The sequence below is a fragment of the Drosophila takahashii genome, chromosome 2R (genome assembly GCF_030179915.1).
Source record: "Drosophila takahashii strain IR98-3 E-12201 chromosome 2R, DtakHiC1v2, whole genome shotgun sequence".
Classification (NCBI taxonomy): domain Eukaryota; kingdom Metazoa; phylum Arthropoda; class Insecta; order Diptera; family Drosophilidae; genus Drosophila; species Drosophila takahashii.
In genome coordinates this window covers 7,439,076-7,453,090 of record NC_091679.1, presented here as the reverse complement: position 1 = coordinate 7,453,090, position 14,015 = coordinate 7,439,076, and the positions used below count along the sequence as shown (strand labels likewise).

General features: G+C 35.7%; 1 long non-coding RNA gene across 1 annotated transcript; it reads left to right on the top strand.

The window, feature by feature from the left end:
- The first annotated feature begins 4,072 nt into the window (after positions 1-4,072).
- On the top strand, positions 4,073-13,789 carry LOC138912287 (uncharacterized). The gene is made up of 3 exons (XR_011417810.1): positions 4,073-4,116; positions 13,471-13,613; positions 13,670-13,789. It is a non-coding gene; the product is annotated as an uncharacterized lncRNA (long non-coding RNA).
- The last annotated feature ends 226 nt before the right edge of the window (positions 13,790-14,015 follow it).

The following is a 14,015-nucleotide window of genomic DNA, read 5'->3' as shown; positions in this document are numbered from 1 at the left end:
TAAGCCATTGTGAGTTGCCCAAATGTTGCTGGAGCAAAATGTCATCGAGGAAAACATAGACATAAAAATTCCGCAGAATGGCTAGCAAAAAATTGGCAATATGGAGGTGCGGAAATCTGAAGCTTCAGATTAGCCTTCTATAGCTGTTACCTGCCGCCAAGCCATAGCCTTCCCTAGGTAATATCTGTGATCGAAGAGATTGCAGAAGATGCCCGGGAAAATCGCCCAGCCGTAATAGCCGGGGACTTTAACGCCTGGGCTACCGACTGGGGCTCTCCCCGAACAAATCCTAGGGGAAATGCACTACTTGAGAGCTTCGCCGCATTTGACCTAGTGCTGCTGAACTCTGGAACGAAACCGACTTTTTCTAGAGCCGGCACCAGTTCCATCATTGACCTCATATTCGTGAGCGTTGGATTGGCCTCGGGCTCCAGCTGGGAGGTTAGTGACACCTACATGGGTAGTGACCATGCAACAATAATATGCACGATAAAGTCTCCACTAGCGGTTCAGCTGAATAACGGGCAAACCACATCGTAGATTTTGGCAAGCTAGCCTATGCAGAGAAAGGGAAAAAACAATTCATTAAGAAGACCTACCTGGTGGAACCAATCTATTGCGGAAGGAAGGAAAGACTGCCACAGGGCAAGACGCGCATACCAACGCTTAAGAGGAAGGCCCAAATTTGAGTCTTTTCAAATATTTTTCAGGGAAAAATACGAGTACTGGAAAAACTGATAAAAGAGAGCAAACGCAGGTGCTTTAATAATATATGCTCCAACCCATGGGGCTTCGCATATAAACTCGTCACAAAACGGCTTCGGGTATTTAGTAGGCCATCGCCAACATGCCTAGTCGGCCTACAAAGGATAGTGGAAACACTATTCCCAGAAGAAGAGAGTATGGCGCGAACCTCACAGATCGTGAATACTGCGAGCATAAAGCTCACAAGTGTCGAAGAAGTCCTGCGGGTATTGAAGACAATACTGGACGACAAGGCACCGGGACCAGATGGTATGCCGAATAAAGTCCTTAAAACACAAAGGAGTATGTTGACATGTATATCGCATGCGTAACAGAAAGTGTGTTTGCTAGTCGCTGGAAAATACAGCGGCTGGTACTCATACCAAAGTGGGACAAGCCGGCGGAGGAGCCTTCTCATATAGGCCACTCTGCATGCTAGATACGGTGGGTAAAATTCTCGAAATAATAATTCACTCCCGGCTAGTAGGTGCCCTTGCTGAAACCAACGGCCTCTCAGAGATGCAGTATGGTTTTCGGAAGGGACTATCTACCACCGACGCCGTCGGTAAACAGTGCGAAATTGCAGATAAAGCCATCGAGGCGAAAGGGTGGTTGTACGGCACTAAGCAGTACTGCATAGCGCCAACATTGGGTCTTAAAAACGCATTTAACTCAGCTAGCTGGCACCACACACTAAATGCATTGAGAAGCTTTTAAGTTCCAACGTATATTCAGAGAGTAATAGCAAGCTACTTCGAAGGCCGCCTGCTCCTGTACGAAACTGATTCCGGGCAATCAGTCCCACAAGGATGAGTCCTAGGCCCCTTGTTGTGGAATGTCACGTGCGATGGGATCCTTAGGATCGGGATGCCTGAAGGGGCACGAATTGACTTTGCCGATGACGTAGCTATAGTAGTTACTGCAAAGAAAATCCCAGATGTACGGAGAATCTGCAACGAAGCTGTGGAACGAGCAAGCGCATGGCTCGACGCCAAGGGACTCACCTTGGCAGCGCACAAGACGGAAGCAGTCCTGATAAGTAGCAGGCAGATAGTAGAGACGGCTACTATCAAAATTGGAGAAGCCACAATTAAATCTCGCCCAAGCCTAAAGTACTTGGGTGTCATGATTGGCCACCGGCTAACCTTCCGCGACCGCAATACGAAAGCATGAACATGTGGACTTCTACTTAACGCAACTGTTGACAGGACATGGATGCTTTAGATACTATCTAAATAGGTTTAGGCATGAAAGTTAGACGGATAACGAAGACGCAGAACACGTCATTTTTGTCTGTCTGAGATTCGAAAATTAACGAAGAGATCTGAGCATGAGGGTTGGGAGGACATTATGCTTGACTCAGAAGAAAATTGGTCTGCTATATGCAACATGGGGAGAGAGCCCTACGGGCTCTAAGGGCCCGCAATGCAATACCACTGCAGCAGTTTGGATTTCGCACGGAACTGGATAACCTCCGAGATACGAAATGCATTAAAAAATCGAGAATGCTCCGCTGTCTGTCTGGATGTCGCACACGTACACGCTATGTTAATTAAATGGAAAAGTTATTATTTTTTTTTTGATTATTGTTAACAAAAGGTAAACGAACAACATGGCATATTCAGTTTCTTAAAATGTCCTTCAATAAAGGAGCAATTTGCCAATTAAGTCAAAATCGACTGGTGTATGAAGACTTAAGTGGCACACTGTATATCAGACGTATACTGGCCACTTTTTTAGTTTGGTGTTTTAAAATGTCAGAAATCAAAATGCCTACTTCATAACGAGAAACGTATAATGTTCGAATATTCGTATGGAAGCCATAAGATATAGTGGTCCGATCCGGCTCGTTCAGACATATGTACTACCTGCAGTAGAAATAAGGCTTTTGGGAAAGTTTCATCGCGATAGCTTTAGAACTGAGAGACTAGTTCGCATAGACAGACCGACAGAAGGACAGGCGGACATGTAGTCGGAAACGTCTCCTGCACTGCGTTGCAAACATCTGACTGAAATTATAATACCCTCTACAAGGGTATAACAATGTAGCATTTTCAATGATTTTGAGCTTTTTGCTGTAAAAATATATGGGCTTTTTATTCTATTGTAGCGAGCGAAGTACTTGATATATTATAATTATTTACTTATTTACTTCATTAATATATACAGTGGCTCCATCGCATAATCGGACACCTACTTTCCTAAAATAAACATGCAAAAAAAATTAATAAAATGGGTTAAATTCGTCGTTTTTTTGCTTTTACTTATACATAATGCTAATATCTTCCAAAAACATAAACAAAAATTACATATTTTCAACGAAAACACTTAGTTTTCCAACAAAAACAACCAAAAATCCGATTTTTAAGGTTCAACGAATTATGGTACACTCGCTGAATACGGTTATTTTTTATGGAACTTGCTGGAATTTGGGGTTTGAAAGAATGTTTGAAAGACTTAAAAAAAAAAACACTCTCAAACTGGATGTCTTTGTGTCTATACCTTTTTATTCCACGATCTTTTCACATGGCAACCGTGACAGGACTCGGGACAATCCTGTGCTACATAAAAAAAAAAACAATATTTATATATATACTAGCAGGGTCTGTAGCCCGCAGCTTCGCCTGCGGAAATTAAAATTGAAAATTAAGCATTGCTTTATCTTTGTTACTTATTTTAAATTTAAAAAATTCCTAATTTTTATTCTATAAACCGAGAAAAGATTTTATCAGAACTTTTTCCCTTGATATCCGTAAAAACAAAAATATTTTGTCCTTTAAAAACTACTTAAAAAAACATGTGTTATTTTTAAATCTTTTTAAAATTATTATGGATTGTTTGCATAATATTAATAACGAGAACCCCAACAACAACACCCCACACCGACAGAGGGGTTCTTATTCAATTTTGCAAAAACTAACCCTAAATTTTAGAAATTTTTTTTCTAATTTTTAGAAAAATTTTTTTTATAAGAGAAGGCGAGCTGCCTTTGGCTTAAAAAGTATGGCGATTTTCTAAAATTCAGGGCGATTTTTTTTTCTGATTGTATGTAGAAACATTGACTATATATTGTGCATATGTATATGCCGTTTGTTTACGTACATACGGCATTTTTGCGCGCCAAATACACTTTGGTTTCATAAATAAATTGATGTAGTGATGGGAACATACATACGTGCACAAAATTATATAAAATAAAACTGCGATTAGTTTTAACTTCACAAAACAAACAATAGAACGGCTGAATTCCAATGTCTTTTAATGCTGCGTTCCGACTATTACAATTTCGAAACGAAACGATACAATGAAACGATACTACAGTGTCGCAGTCAGATTTGGCTATTTTAAATCAGAGCAATGTTTAATACCTACGTAAGTACCTTCATAAATCCAAAGGTATATAAAAATCTGTAGCTAGGTAAGGTAAAAGGTACTCAATTATTATTATACCTAGGTAAGGTAAAAGGTACCACTAAATTGTACCTAGGTACGTACCTAGGTAAAAGTATCTAGGTATGTCCCAAGACTGGTGACGTCACATTAGGTTAGCCAAATTTGAAAATATTGGGGACTTGGTTAAGGATGCTGAATCTCCAAGAAATTTAAATGCAGTTATTTGCGGGTATGCCATAAGATTATGAACATCACATTTTTAAACCATTTTAAATACATTTATAACAGAGAAATGGCAAAAGAAAGAATTAAAAAAAACACAAATCGAATTTTTGCTAAAAAGTACCCCTTACGCGGCTCCTAATTATTTTAGTAATTACTGTGATTTTTCTAGATTTTTAGGTCAATCCGTTCTGGGTGGAATTTGCTACTGACCGTTTTTTAGGGGTCGAATTTTATAGTAGTTTAGATAAGGAAGGCAGGTGGGCGGGGAAGCCGTGAATCAAATTGTTTAAACATTTAAATTTGTTTAAACAATATGAGCACGTGTAATAAAGAGCAAGAGAATCAATTGGTTTGAATATTTAATGTTCTTTTAATATTATCAATGCGATTTGAATTTTAGTTGACAAAAATCGGTTACAAAATGTCTTATGTAAGTATGTTGTGGAAATGTAAATGAAATATTCTTTAAGCAAAAGGATATCAGTATTGTCTTGAATTTGAATTTGATCGAATCTCAATTCCTTAGTCAGCTGCAATGCACACACACAAACGTACACACGCATATACATATGTATCTAATGGCTGTGTGTGTAAAATGCGCATTTTTTGAATATATTTATTTTGTGCGTGTGTGTGTACATAGCAGAGCAAATCATTGTTTGTTTTTGTTTTATACAAATCCAAAGTTTGTCTAACTCAACATTTGAAAACTAATAAATATTTTGCTTATCGGGCTTTTGCATTTTAAAAAACAAATGCAACTTTAAGGAAAATTTCGACTGTAAAATTCAGCTTAATGGGATTTCTGTAAGGTCTTCCGATATATTACAATTTAACGTTTACTTAAGATTTGCGATATAATCGATTTTTTTTGGCTGTGGTATTTTCATTTTCCCCTTGCGCGGTCACACTTAAATTGCGACAGCAGGACATACATATGCACATACATACATGCGCCAGCAGAACATACATACAAACATATGGGGACGCGTGACGTCACATTAGGTTAGCCAAATTTGAAAATATTGGGGACTTGGTTAATGATGCTGAATCTCCAAGAAATTTAAGTGCAGTTATTTGCGGGTATGCCATAAGATTATGAACATCACATTTTTAAATCATTTTAACAACATTTGTAACAGAGAAATGGCAAACGAAAGAATTAAAAAAAAAAACAAATCGAATTTTGGGGCACTTTGGGGTCGTTTTTTTTCTAAAAAGTACCCCTTACGCGGCTCCTAATTATTTTAGTAATTACTGTGATTTTTCTAGATTTTTAGGTCAATCCGTTCTGGGTGGAATTTGCTACTGACCGTTTTTTAGGGGTCGAATTTTATAGTAGTTTAGATAGAGAAGGCAGGTGGGCGGGGAAGCCGTGAATCAAATTGTTTAAACATTTAATTTTGTTTAAACAATATGAGCACGTGTAATAAAAAGCAAGAGAATCAATTGGTTTGAATATTTAATGTTCTTTTAATATGATCAATGCGATTTTTTTTTTTACTAAAAACAGATCATCGACCATTAATTTACCTATTTTCAATGAAAGATCCTAGTTCAAAACAAGAGAGAACGCTATAGTCGGGTTGGTGTCCCGACTATCTAATACCCGTCACTCAGCTAAAGGGAGTGCGAACGCTGTACTCGGGTTGGTATCCCGACTAATAATCGTAACTCAGCTAAAGGGAGTGCGAGGGAGATAGATATATAAATTTTGATTGCGTATAACTTTTTAATGAATGGTCCGATTTGAAAAATGTCTTCTACATTTCGATAGGTATAAATATACACAACAAAATTGCATTTTTACTTTTCGGAAATCTTTAAAGATGTGGGCGCAGGACCCATTCTAAAATCGTTAGTGGGCGATTGTGGGCGTTAGAGGGGGCGTGGCGCTCGGCTAAAATAAACTTGCGCTGCGTAGGAAGCCAAAGAATATGTGTGGGAAATCTCAACCTTCTAGCTTTTGTAGTTTCTGAGATCTCAGCGTTCATACAGACAGACAGACGGACAGACGGACATGGCTAGATCGACTCGGCTGGTGATCCTGATCAAGAATATATATAGTTTATAGGGTCGGAAACGCTTCCTTCTACCTTTTACATACTTTTGCACGAATCTAATATACCCTTTTACTCTACGAGTAACGGGTATAATTAACAAGAATGAGGCTAGATTTAGAAATATATGATTTTACTGCGGAATACCTCAAGGGGAAAAATAATTACGTGGCAGAATTACAATAAACGATTTAAAATCAATAAACAGACAGGTAATGAAAAGAACAACCAGATCAGAAACACGAAAAATTCAGGATCAGAAATCAGAAAAGGAACCCTTGCAGAAGCAGGTGTATCCTGAGCCCAGACTCTATGACGTTGTTAATAACAATGACATCAAAAAATATGTGACGATTAAATTCGTCAAACACAAGTGTTTGTTTAAACGAGGAAAACGAATAATTTCACAATTTATAATTGTTGATTTGTACTCGAATGGAAAAATTAATTTTAAACAATTTCCCAAAGGCTTGAGATACAGGCCGGAATGCAAAGCATAAAACAATTTCAACTGGCACCCAGCGCACTTATTCTAAAGTCAGTATTATTACGAGAATTTAAAGAAATAAAAGAAACCGTACATTGCAAAAAGTACAAATAGCGCTACTTTCCGAGGTGACCATAGTAGACAAAAACAATGAAAAGAACATTAGAGAAATCTTAAAAAAAATTCATGATGATCCAATCGAGGGAGGCCATTCAGGAATAAGGAGAACTTTATTAATAATAAGGCGACATTACTACTGGCCAAACATGACAAAAGTAATTACTAACAAGAGAGAACGCTATAGTCGGGTGCCCCGACTATCAGATACCCGTTACTCAGCTAAAGGAAGTGCGAAGGAGATGGAGATAAAAACTTTGATCCGCCGTAACTTTTTAACGAATGGTCCGATTTAAAAAATTTCTTCTACAATTTCGATAGGTATTGATAAACACCATAAAACTGCATTTTTACTTTTTCGAAATATTGAAATTTGTATTTAAGCGATTGTGGGCGTTAGAGGGGGCGTGGCACCCTTTTGAAACAAACTTGCGCTGCGTAGGAACTCCTAGAATCTGCATGCAAAATGTCAATCTTCTAGCTTTTATAGTTTCCGAGATCTCAGCGTTCATACCGACAGACAGACGGACAGACAGACGGACAGACAGACGGACATGGCTAGATCGACTCGGCTAGTGAGCCTGATCAAGAATATGTATAGTTTATAGGGTCGGAAATGCTTGGAAAATAAGACTTATTTTTAATTTTTATTATAAAAATTGGAAAATAAGACTTATTTTTAATTTTTATAATAAAAATTGAAGAATAAGACTTATTTTCAATTTTTAGTTTAAAAATTGAAAAATAAGACTTATTTTTAATTTATAAAATAAAAATTGAAAAAAAAGGTTTATCACGTTTTCCCATTTGCCGAACCATACTAAGTAAGTGGTTTTTTTCCCTTATTTTTTGGACGCTATTTTGGCTATCAATTTTTTTAAACTCATAACACTTATTTGCAGTCCCTGATTTATACTTCTCGTAAATCTTTAAAGATGTGGGCGCAGGAGCCATTTTAAAATCGTTAGTGGGCGATTGTGGGCGTTAGAGGGGGTGTGGCGCTCGGCTAAAATAAACTTGCGCTGCGTAGGAAGCCAAAGAATATGTGTGGGAAATCTTAACCTTCTGGCTTTTGTAGTTTCTGAGATCTCAGCGTTCATACAGACGGACAGACGGACATGGCTAGATCGACTCGGCTAGTGCCCCTGATCAAGAATATATATACTTTATGGGGTCGGAAACGCTTTCTTCTAGCTGTTACATACTTTGCGAATCTAATATACATACCCTTTTACTCTACGAGTAACGGGTATACAAATTGTTAGGTTTTCCGAGATTCCTAGGTCCGCATACAAATATGTATAAAATTCAATAAATCCCAGAATACGTCATCCGATTGCGGATTCCAACCGATTATAGCACCACGAATCTGACCATATACGAAAATCTAAGTTTTGTAAAACGTAAATCCATTTTTTTCAGATTAATTCTTATTAATTTGGCACGGACGCACAAACAATTTCCATTCACCGTGGAATTGGAAAAATAAAATCATCATCTAAAATCATCCTTCATATTATTAATCTTGAAGCACTAGAAAATACTCTCAATGAAATATTGTACCATATTGAAACCGAATTAAAAACAAACAACCTTTATCACACCCTACACCACGAAATAACACAAGCATTTGACACACTTTACGCAATAACAATTAATTATAATAATTGTAGGAAAAGATCTATTAACTGGATTGGGTCCGCTTGGAAATATGTTGCGGGAAATCCGCACAAACAATTTCCATTCACCGTGGAATTGGAAAAATAAAATCATCATCTAAAATCATCCTTCGTATTATTAATCTTGAAGCACTAGAAAATACTCTCAATGAAATATTGTACCATATTAAAACAAACAACCTTTATCACACCCTACACCACGAAATAACACAAGCATTTGACACACTTTACGCAATAACAATTAATTATAATAATCGTAGGAAAATATCTATTAACTGGATTGGGTCCGCTTGGAAATATGTTGCGGGAAATCCAGATCATGATGATTGATTGAACAACATTTTAATAATATTATTTCAAACAACAATAAACAAGTAATCATAAATAAACAATTTGAAGATAAAATTAATAAAATAACAAAAGTCACAAACGACTTATCAAATTCCATAAGAAAAGGTAGTTCTTTGAGTACCAGCATAGCTGTAAGTTTACAAAATCAAATCAGACTAATAAAAGAAGAAATAATAATATAAGATATGCCATACAATGGGCCAGATTAAACATAATTAACTCAGTCATTTTAAATAATATGCAGTTAAACGAAATGAGGGATCATATGATAAAATCCGACGCTCCGTTCAAAAATTATAGCCAAAATAAGATTTTCTACGTCTTCCCAAAATGAAAATTTAATTCTGTTTGTCAGTTTGTCCAAAACATGTTCTTTAAGTTTTGAAAATTTGATATGACGTTCATCACATCGATATAAAAAACTTTTGTTCTTCCACTATTGGAAAAACTCGTTAGTTTAGCGGGAAAACAGCTATAAATAGCTAAAATTCGGAATACCGAATAGCGTTCGGCACGCTACAACAGAAAACTTTCTTGTAGATATTAAATATTTGCTAAAGCGGGCCGAACGAGTATATTTTAGGTAGCGTACTTATTTAGTCGCATCTAAAATCATTTTTCGTCACAAAAGTTGATATTGATCGTCACTAGTTTTTTACCTCGTTAAGAGGTGTTTTTATTTGATTTTAAAACCAGTTACACTCAACAACTTTAATGAAACAGTGGAGTGGAATAACAGTAAAAATCTGCTGGAAGGAACCTTTGTAATACATTTCTCCAACGATACTATAATAATTAACAATACAGAATTCAGCAATACGGAAACAATTACAATAAAATCAATACCAACCGTCATTCAAATTACCCCAACTGAAATCAAGCGACTGAGAATTCTATCACTTGAAGCCCTAGAAGCACTACATATTAATAACACATATTAATAACACACAATTAAGAGCACTCCTAACATTGCACATTGGGATGAAAAGCCTTTTTTTTGGCATAAACTCTAATTTTAAAGATACGGATTTAAATTTTTTTATACCCTTGCAGAGTGTATTATAATTTTAGTCAGATGTTTGCAACGCAGTGAAGGAGACGTTTCCGACCACATTAAGTATATATATTCTTGATCAGGACCAATAGCCGTGTCCGTCTGTCAGTCTGTCCGCTTCTATGCGAACTAGTCTCTCAGTTTTAAAGCTATCGTGATGATACTTTCCCGAAAGTCTTCTTTCTATTGCAGGTAGTACATATGTCGGAGCGAGCCGGATCGGACCACTATATATTTATGCTCCCATAGGATTATTCCAACAAATATAAGAAAATTCATTGTAACTTTGTAGGAAGTAGGCGTTTTGATTTTTGACAACTTAAAAACAAAATTTAATAAATAGGCACGCTAAATCTGGAATCCCTGGAAATGCACCGAGTAAGCATTAAACTATAGGTATTTACTCTATCTGCAAGGGTATATAAGCTGCGACTGGCCGAAGCTAGCTTCCTTTCTTGTTTTACATAGTATTGAGACTATAGTGAAATTTCTTATTTTTTGATTTTGACCACGCCCACATGAACCACCCCCGACCGCGAAGATAATAGGGATTTCAATTTTTTTGAACATATATTAAGACCATTGTAAAATTTCGGCTTTCATTATTTTTGGATTTTGACTATGCCTACATGAACCAACCCCGGCCGCGAAGGTAATTTTAAAGATAATATTTACCTTAATAAAGATAATAATATTAAGATTTTTGTAAAATTTTGTTCGAACTCGAAATGCGGGTTATCAATTACTGCTTCAACAGGGGGTGCCTCTAAATACGCATTAGAACTCTTGTAGGTTTTTCTCTCGAGAGATCTGAAGCCATCTTTCTTTTCAAACGCGATCCACCATTCTCGTAATTTAAATGGGGCCGACCAGTCTTGTTTTTTTCAAAAAGTGATATTTCTGATGCAAGCCAGATCGCATTTGTATTTTTGAAGCATTTAACATGCCTATTGTGTTTCTTTAGCAGCTTACTAACATGAGAAACAAAAGTTTTTAATGTCTTCTTAATGCCAATCAGCGTATTTTCAGACAATCGATTTTTATTTTTCCAGTGAACGGTATCGACAAAGCTGCGATTATTCTTCAGCCACACTTCCAGCAGTTCTGCCCTAAAAATGTCGATTTGTTCCGAATCTATTTAAATATTACGAAATGGCGCAAGTATGCGCAAAAGTTATTAACTCCATTTAATCATATACACAATAACACATATTACCACATTTTCACTTTTCGCAATCCTGCGTACACTTGCTAGTTCTACTCCACGAAACACAAATATTTATAAATTAACTTCTACACAAAACATGGTTCTCTAAAAAAATTAAAAACAGCACAAAACAAAAGCATTTCTAGTGTAAGCCCTCTAAGCAATGTTATAAGTACCTTGACGAAGATTTTCCATAATTTAGCCGAAAACAATGCGCGATATTTGGAAAAGAATAAATAATTAAACTTTTGTGACACTTCGTAGAAAAATTTAGGCGCACGCAACTTAGAGACCTGGGAAAAGGCCGGGGATGGTCACAAAAATATTTCAAAAATAGTTTTATGTTAGTTAAACATTTCTTTAACGGATAAAAAAAAAAAAAACAAAAAATTTAACAAAATAATTTTGGACTTTATGCCAAAAAAAAAGGGCTTTTCATGCCAATGGGCATTGCTTGCTGGGTCGTTCATCACCTTATTTATTTTAACAATGGTTATCGTATCCATATTATTCATATGTTAAAAAACGAAAAAAGAAATAATAATACAAATGAACCCTACCACTCCAATGACAGTAGAAGTTCAAAATATAAAACCCGAAATAAAATTAAGCGAATTAAACTTAGCACCGTAGTTCAATATTATTCCATTCTTCTAAAAATCAACAGCTGCTCAAGGACTAGCAACCACTTAGTGGGGAAGAGTTAACACCCTAAAAATATAACAATAAAAAATAAAAAAAAATTAAAATAAATTCATGCCCTTCAGTTCTGGCATCCCGTGTCGGTGACAATTCCTTAGGCCAAACGCTCGGCCGCTGTCGACGTCAACAGAACAGTCAGCGCAGCGTCGATATGAAAGAAAGAGAGGCTGATATTTATATTTTGCGCTCTCTTTCCTTGTCTTATAATTTGCCTGCACTCGACGCTAGCAGTGACAAATTTCGGCCGGTCCGTCATTCTCTTTTTCGCTTTACAGTTAAGTTCAGTTAGCAACCAAAATTTGGCCGGTAAAATTTGTGTGACGCAGCGACATGGTTATGCCCTTTCATTTTAGGACCATTTTTGTATTCCGAAATAAAAACTTAAACTTAAACTTAAATTGAGTTTACTTCAAAAATACATTTAACTAATTTAGTTTATTGTTTAAATTGATTTTATAATATTCCAAAAGTCCAATTGGTCCATAATATTTTTTAAATAATAAAATATTAAAATTTGTATCTTCACAAAAATTATTTGTGCTTTTACTCAATAGAAAGGGTATACATAGAAGCATTGGCACGCGGCAAAAGCGACGATGAATCAAAAGAAAACGGGAAAGCTAAATTATGACTGGCTGTATTTTTTGACTGTCAATCGAAGAGAAGGTTCATGTCCCGTTTGCTATGGTTTCTGGGTGGAAAAATTCTAGCAATATGTACATTAGGGTGGACTCAACTGAGCTCAGCATCTTGAATGGTATGTTTCTGTGTCCAAAAAATTTATTCAAAAACCGAAAAATTTTATATCATCGTTTAAGCGGTGCGCAATGGCCCTAAAGTTTCGCTCAAAATTAAGTGTAAAACTAGGTATTTACACCATTCCATTTCTTGTCAGATTTTAACATGTCAACTTTTTGGTTTCGCTCGAAGTAGAAATTTATTTCATGAAAATTAACAGTTAGACGTAGCCTAGCATGTAGATCTTCTGTCTCGCGACAAAAAGGACCGAGTTCGATCCCCAACCCACCATTTATTTTTTTTTTTGTGATTCACAATAAAATAGAGATTCTATTTTACAATTTTTAAGATTAATATTACTTTTGCGTTCGCCAATAAAAATTTTCGTCAAAGAAATGCTGGCTTAGGATACAACGATATTGACTATTATTTTTCAGGGACCGTAATGTTTATAAGTTAAAAGCTAAAAGTCATTGATTATTCGTTATTATTGTTATTTTTAAGATGTAATTGTCTCCCAACGATTTGAATTTTATCACCGACTTCATCCCTTGTTAAATTGCTCAGGAAAGTGATTAAGATACTTTTTAAAATATTGTCAAAGTATAAAATCAAGTTTACGGCATCTAGATGAATCTGAAAAATGCCTAATAAACGTTGCGCACCGACTAAAACTAATTATTTTTGACTTTTTCTTTCTTTTATGGATTAAGGATATAAAAAAGCCATATATGAAGGGGTGAGAGCATGGCCTTAGAAATTTCATACAAAATAATGTACATACATACACACATTTCCCGTGGCCAGCGCTAAAAATGCTTAAGATCTCGCTGCGGTCTCTAATTGATTTAAAAAGGTAAATATAAAAATATACAAGTAAAACATATTTTTAAAACATATGTCTGTCTTTAGTTTTTTCAGGATCCTTAGGAAAATATTCACCGTACCCGGACAAATTCATGAGGACGGCAATCTTACATTAATATTAAAAAAAAAAAAAAACAAGGGGTATTATTTATAATTAATTGTGCGAAAATGTAAGAAAAACAATTGAACACAAAATACAATTTATAAAATGAAAGAGCCAATAAAAATTAAAAATAAATTTGTATGTTTATTATTTTATATAATGCAAGGAAAGAATTTTTTTGTAAATGAAATTGCTAATAACATTTTTAAAAAGTCATCCATGAAATCACCTATGACACAAGGTGACACGATGATGGATTTTCCTAAGTGACAACCCATTGGACAAATT